At 41.0% G+C, this 7,605-nt stretch overlaps 1 long non-coding RNA gene across 1 annotated transcript; it reads left to right on the top strand.

The window, feature by feature from the left end:
- Window positions 1-734: 734 nt before the first annotated feature.
- Window positions 735-7,456, top strand: LOC112226473. Its single transcript, XR_002949743.2, has 6 exons — window positions 735-753; window positions 1,449-1,546; window positions 1,769-1,891; window positions 6,774-6,894; window positions 7,064-7,141; window positions 7,283-7,456. It is a non-coding gene; the product is annotated as an uncharacterized LOC112226473 (long non-coding RNA).
- The last annotated feature ends 149 nt before the right edge of the window (window positions 7,457-7,605 follow it).

Raw genomic sequence — 7,605 nt, 5'->3', positions numbered from 1 at the left:
TCTTTGACATAAGACGGGAGATTCTCAACCATCGGTTTAATGTGGTAATCCACAAATGTAGAAATGTTGAATGTCAGAGAGTCGATTGCGGCTACAATGGGTCTACCTGGAGGAGGAGACATTTGTTTGTGTATTTTAGAGGCTGTATAAAAAGTTGGTATCTTAGGAAATTTGAAACAGAAATTCCACTTCTTTTTTGGTGATTTGTCCTGATTCCAAACAACTTTCCACTGTGGATGTGATATTAATGAATGCTGGAATTCTAGGGTATGGTCTTAATTCAGTTTGCGATAGAAGTTATCTTTAGATGGTTGTCGGCGACATTTATTCACATAGTAACATTTGCTTTGTATACAAAATGACACAAATTCCAAATGGGATCTACAAATGTGGCTCATGCGCACAGTGCAATAGCACTATTAAAAACATCCTTCTTCAGACACCTGCATACAGGTAGAAAAATCCCTGTTAGGGGTATCATCTCATGCAAGACCAAGGGAGTAATCTATCTCATCACCTGTTCATGTGGAAACGCCTAAGTAGTGTTGAAATGTTGAAATGGTTGTTGACATGCTGAACAATCCTAGGATGGAGCATTTCAGCGTGATATAGTTTAATGGGGTAGGGGGATTGGGGAGGGTTTTTTGGGGAAGGGGGAGGGTGTGGTAGAAGTTAGTACAGATTTTTTTGGTATTTTATTTTAATGGTAGTACAGAATTGGGCAGAAAGTGATTGATCGTACATTCCAGCACGGTAAGTGGCACCATGCACTTTAAATGTTTGTTTGCAGAACGCCATGATATCATAGAAGAAAGTGTGGTGATATATTGTAACTCGATCTGGAGGAATACGAAGATGTGAGGAGAATTTATTTCAAAGAGCACTACATGAGCCACGCCCCAATGGGCAGAGCTAGGCATGTTGGAATGGTACAAGTTATAAAATTATAAAAACATATAATTGTACAATGGGTCAGCCGTGGGTTCTGTGTAACCTAGTTAGGCTAATATATTTGAGACCAGTGTATTGCAGTTAATTTAGTCTTTGACTTAGTAAGTCAAATATTTTTGAGTGTATTTGAGTATTAACAGGTAAACAACAATGAGTTCCAGACAGTTTGCAATAGGACATACCAGAGGGGGGCATCGTTTACTAAGCTGCCTATATTATTGGGATCATCTGGTTACCACCAGCGTTTGTAATACATTGAGTTTGTTGACCAGTGGACGCCTTTTCATAAAGAGATGTATTTAGAGCATTCATGTATTTGTTAGTAGCAGCTATATCAGCCAGGGAAACTAATTGTTCTCACTTTGATAGAACATTCAGATTTTTCTGCCTGACTGTGGTGCTCTTTACCACTGGTGGTAACCAGTTGCACGACTGAGTAACAGCTGCTATGTTATTCTAGCTGACATACTAATGTTGTGTTGATGTGTCTTTGTCAGATGTTCTTCACACTCTCAACTTTGGGGTGGGAGGTGACACAACATAGAATGCCTTGTGGAGAATGAGCAATGGAGAGTTGGCCCACATCAGCCCAAAGGTATGTATATACAAAGACAACACGTTAGTACATTACATTAGAGTTGATCATACACTACTCATTGTTCAGATTTAAACCCTAATGGCTGCACAGATCCATGGTCTCAAGCCTGTTCTCAGGCCAAAAAGCACTTTCAGTATCAATCATTGAAAATGCTTTTAAATGAAGTGGTATGAATGAAACTGCCCACCAAGTTGATGTTTGTGTCTCTGCCTCCACCAGGTTGTGGTGCTGTGGGTGGGAACCCATAATCACAGTCACACTGCAGAACAGATCTGTGGAGGCATTATGGCCATAGTCCAACTCATCAAGGACAAGCTGTCGAAGGCTTACACTCTCGTACTGGTGGGTTTTTCTTCCTCTTCTACCACATGTGACTTAAACTGTTGTAATGGGAAATGTTTGATTAATCATTTTCCTGTATGTGATTCACTGTTACTAAGTACTGATGTTCCTTCCTTTGACCTGTTCAACTGCCAGAATCAAATGTCTGCTAGTGTTGAATGTTATGGTTAAAGTTTGCTGAAAGACTTCGCAGAGGACACACTGATAATGTATCTGTGACAGTGTGATTCTGTAGCAGCTGATGTTGTGACTTCCTACAAGCCTCTCGGGCTGGTGTTTACTCAACACTCGGTGCTGCGGGATTAATATATAAGTGCCCTCTCAGACAAGCCCATTAGACATTTCTCTTGGCTTCTACTCTGGAGATGTTCTCCCTGAATTCTTGTAATAAAATGAAATGATTTAAATTAATATTTTATATCTCCCTTTTGTTCACCTGGAAAATCCCCTTTACAAACATTAATGTTATGGTTAATGTTCCGCTAGCGGAACCCCTCGACAACATCCACTGAAATGGCAGAGCACAAAATTATTATTATTTTTATTTTTAAATATTTAACTTTCATACAAGTATAACACAACAAATTAAAGCTTAACTGTTAATCTGTTAATCTAGCCATCATGTCAGATTTCAAAAAGGCTTGACAGCGAAAGCACACCATACGATTATGTTAGGTTAGCGCCTAGTCACAAAAAAACATACAGCCATTTTCCAGCCAAAGAGAGGAGTCACAAAAAGCAGAAATAGAGATAAAATGAATCACTCTTTGATGATCTTCATCAGATGGCACTCATAGGACTTCATGTTACACAATACATGTATGTTTTGTTCAATAAATTTCATATTTATATCCAAAAATCTCAGTTTACATTGGAGCGTTATGTTCAGTAGTTCAAAAACATCCGGTGATTTTGCAGAGAGCCACATCAATTTACATAAATACTCATCATAAATGTTGAAGGAATATGTTTGAGGAACTTTAATTATGAGATTTCTGTTGTTTGAATTTGGCACCCTGAAATTTCACTGGCTGTTGTCATATCGATCCCGTTAGCGGGATCTCAGCCCAAAGAGGATTTATTAACCAAGTGGTCACCCGGTCTATTTACATTGACCCCCCCCCCACACCCTTTGTTTTTACACTGCTGCTACTCGCTGTTTATTATCCATGCATAGTCCCTTTACAAATTACCTCGACTAACCTGTAAACCAGCACATTTACTCAGTACCGGTACCCTCAGTATATAGCTTCGTTATTGTTACATCATTTTCATGTCTTACTTTTTGATATATATATTTTTTTACTTGAGTTTATTTAGTAAATATTTTCTTAACTCTATTTCTTTAAGTACAGTGTCTTGCGAAAGTATTCACCCCCTTGGTATTTTTCCTATTTTGTTGCCTTACAACCTTGAATTAAAATATATTTTTTGGGGGGGTTGTATCATTTGATTTACACAACATACCTACCACTTTGAAGATGCAAAATATTCTTTCTTGTGAAACAAATAAGAAATATGACAAAAAAACTGAAAACTTGAGCATGCATAACTATTCACCCCCCAAAGTCAATACTTTGTGGAGCCACCTTTTGCAGCAATTACAGCTGCAAGTGTCTTGGGGTATGTCTCTACAAGCTTGGCACATCTAGCCTCTGGGATTTCTTCCCATTAATCAAGGCAAAACTGCTCCAACTCCTTCAAGTTGGATGGGTTCCGCTGGTGTACAGCAATCTTTAAGTCATACCACAGATTCTCCATTGCGTTGAGGTCTGGGCTTTCACTAAGCCATTCCAAGATATTTAAATGTTTTCCCTTAAACCATTCAAGTGTTGCTTTAGCAGTATGCTTAGGGTCATTGTCCTGCTGGAAGGTGAACCTCCGTCCCAGTCTCAAATCTCTGGAAGACTGAAACAGGTTTCCCTCAAGAATTTCCCTGTATTTAGCACCATCCATCATTCCTTCAATTCTGACCAGTTTCCCAGTCCCAGCCGATGAAATCCCCACAGCATGATGCTGCCACCACCATGCTTCACTGTGGGGACGAAGTTCTCGGGGTGTTCTCGGGGTGTTGTTGGGTTTGTGCCAGACATAACGTTTTCCTTGATGGCCAAAAAGCTCCATTTTAGTCTCAACTGACCAGAGTACCTTTTTACATTTGTTTGGGGAGTCTCACACATGCCTTTTGACAAACACCAAAAGTGTTTGCTTAATTTTTTCTTTAAGCAATCTTCTGGCCACACTTCCGTAAAGCCCAGCTCTGTGGAATGTACGGCTTTAAGTGGTCCTATGGACAGATACTCCAATCTCCGCTGTGGAGCTTTGCAGCTCCTTCAGGGTTATTTTTGGTCTCCTTGTTGCCTCTCGAATTAATGCCCTCCTTGCCTGGTCCGTGAGTTTTGGTGGGCGGTCCTCTCCCTTTTTTTTGGGGTTCCATATTCTTTCCAATTTTTAATAATGGATTTAATGGTGCTCCGTGGAATGTTCAAAGTTTCTGATATTTCTATAACCAACCCTGATCTGAACTTCTCCACAACTTTTCCCTGACCTATTTGGAGAGCTCCTTGGTCTTCATGGTGCTGCTTGCTTGGTGCTACCCCTTGCTTAGTGTTGTTGCAGACTCGGGGGCCTTTCAAAACAGGTGTATATATACTGAGATCAAGTGACAGATCATGTGACACTTAAATAAAGTACACCTGTGTGCAATCTAACTAATTATGTGACTTCTGAAGGTAATTGGTTGCACCAGATCTTATTTAGGGGCTTCATAGCAAAGGGGGTGGATACACATGCACGCACCACTTTTCCGTTTTTAATTTTTGTAATTTCTGAAACAAGTAATTTTTTAAAATTTCACTTCACCAATTTGGACTATTTTGTGTATGTCCATTACATGAAATCCAAATAAAAATATATTTAAATTACAGGTTGTAATGCAACAAAATAGGACAAATGTCAAGGGGGATGAATACTTTTGCAATGCACTGTATATTGTTGGCTTGTAAGTAAGCCTTTCACGGTAAGGTGTTGTTTTTGGCATGTTTTTGGCAACAACACCTGTTGTTTTTGGCATGTCACAAATTGCATTTGATTTGATTTGTTCCCATTGATCATCATTGAGATGTTTCTACAACTTGATTTGAGTTCACCTGTGGTAAATTCAATTGATTGGACATGATTTGGAAAGGCACACATCAGTCTATATAAGGTCCCACAGTTGACAGTGCATATCAGAGCAAAAACCAAGCCATGAGGTTGAAATAATTGTCCGTAGAGCTTGGAGACAGGATTGTGTCAAAGCACAGATCTGGGCAAGGGTACCAAAAATGTCTGCAGCATTGAAGGTCCCCAAGAACACAGTGGCCTCCATCATTGTTAAATTGAAGATGTTTGTAACCACCAAGACTCTTCCTAGAGCTGGCTTCCTTGCCAAAGTAAGCAGGGCCTTGGGCCTTGGTCAGGGAGGTGACCAGAACCCGATGGTCTCTGACTGTCAGAGTCGTGTGTGTATAGGTGGCAGGGAAGTCAGGCGCAGGAGAGTCAAACGGAGTGTAAATGGAGTCTTTTAAAATAATACATGCTCCAAACACTAAATATGTACATACATAAACGAACATGGGTACGAGGACCCGTCGCGCACCTATACAACATAAAACAACACTTGACATAAAACAATATCTGACAAAGACATGAGGGGAAACAGAGGGTTAAATACACAACAGGTAATGAATGGGATTGAAAACAGGTGTGTGGGAAGACAAGACAAAATGGAAAATGAAAAATGTATCAATGATGGCTAGAAGGCCGGTGACGTCAACCGCCGAGCACCGCCCGAACAAGGAGAGGCAACGACTTCGGCAGAAGTCGTGACACTGACAGAGCTCCAGAGTTCCTCTGTGGAGATGGGAGAACCTTCCAGAAGGACAACCATCTCTGCAGCACTCCACCAATCAGGCCCATATGGTAGTGGCCAGACGGAAGCCACTCCTCAGTAAAAAGCACATGACAGCCCACTTGGAGTTTGCCAAAAAGCACCTAAAGGACTTTCAGACCATGAGAAACAAGATTCTCTGGTCTCATGAATCCAAGATTGAAATCTTTGGGCTGAGTGCCTAGCGTCACTTGTGGAGGAAACCTGGCACCATCTCTACGGTGAAGCATGGGGGTGGCAGCATCATGCTTTGGGGATGTTTTTCAGCAGCAGGGACTGGGAGACTAGTCAGGATCGAGGGAAAGATGAACAGAGCAAAGTACAGAGAGATCCTTGATGAAAACTTGCCCCAGAGTGCTCAGGACCTTAGACTGGGGCAAAGGTTCACCTTCCAACAGGACAACGACCCTAAGCACACAGCCAAGATAATGTCGAAGTTGCTTTGGGACAAGTCTCTGAATGTCCTTGAGTGGCCCAGTCAGAGCCCGGACTTGAACCTGATGAAACATCTCTGGAGAGACCTGAAAATAGCTGTCCAGTGACGCTCCCCATCCAACCTGACAGAGCTTGATGATCTGCAGAAAAGAATGGGAGAAACTCCCCACATACAGCTGTGCCAAGCTTGCAGCGTCATACCCAACCAGATTCAAGGCTGCAATCGCTGCCAAAGGTGCTTCAACAAATGACTGAGTAAATGGTTTGAATACTTATGTAAATGTGATATTTAAATTGTTTTTTTTATACATTTGCAAACAAATCTTTAAAAAACAGTTTTGTCATTATGGGGTATTGTGTGCAGAATGATGAGGGAAAAAATTATTGAATCCATTTTAGAATATGGCTGTAACGTAACAAAATGTCAAAAATGTCAAGGGGTCTGAATACTTTCCAAGTGCACTGTACATATCCATTCTGATCAACCTTTCTCTCTCTCTTATCCTCTCTACCAAGGGGTTCCTGAACTGATGTACAAAGTTCAGGTGTCAGTGCCACTACAGTGGAGAACCCAGGGAGAATTGGAGACCAGATCAACCCCCCCACAGACACCATGACAGACTGTGTGACTGTAAGGGTGCGTTATTAGGAAGTCATTGATATTTGTCCAGTAAGTGGATACAATCCTAGCCTGCTTGTCAGTCTGTTTCTGACCGCCCATGATAGTAATATTTTTGGATGTCAATTAGTTTGCAGAAACTGAATGGCACTCAGACTAATACAGCAGTTTACTTTGTGTCACTCAGGGAGGAGGAGAGAGGGTTTGAGTGGAGGCTGCCTCTGCCAGAAGTCTGCCAAATCCTACCGCAAGCCCAGGAAGGCCTGTAAGTAGTCCTGTGTTTCTGTAACACTAACAGCAGTACATTGAATAGTTTCTACAATGCCTGTTACAGTGGAATCTCTCAAAGTCACCAATCTGTGTATCTCTCTCCCATCCCATTCTCTCCGACCTATACACAATCCAGTTGTGGAAATGTGCCTAAGGAAAGGATTCCAGAATCAGTGGAAATGCCAGAAGATCATGGAAAGAGTAGAGAGGTCAAAGGGTGATCAAGGCAAAAAGAGTTGACCTTTAATCTCATGTTGCTCGCTCAAGAACCATGACTCGTTTTTTAATAAAAATGTATTAGATAATTATACTCCTTTGTAATACACATTTTTTATAAACAGTTTCAATATGTGTGTGGAGTGATATCCAAACTATTATTTCAGCGTTTTATCATCCCTCTGCTTCTACTTTACTAGATCCACATATTTTTTTGCATTTTACCCCTTTTTCAATCTTGTC

The sequence above is a fragment of the Oncorhynchus tshawytscha genome, linkage group LG03 (genome assembly GCF_018296145.1).
Source record: "Oncorhynchus tshawytscha isolate Ot180627B linkage group LG03, Otsh_v2.0, whole genome shotgun sequence".
NCBI classification, from domain to species: domain Eukaryota; kingdom Metazoa; phylum Chordata; class Actinopteri; order Salmoniformes; family Salmonidae; genus Oncorhynchus; species Oncorhynchus tshawytscha.
The sequence above is the reverse complement of the archived record's forward strand: the minus strand, read 5'-3'. Positions and strand labels throughout refer to the sequence as shown.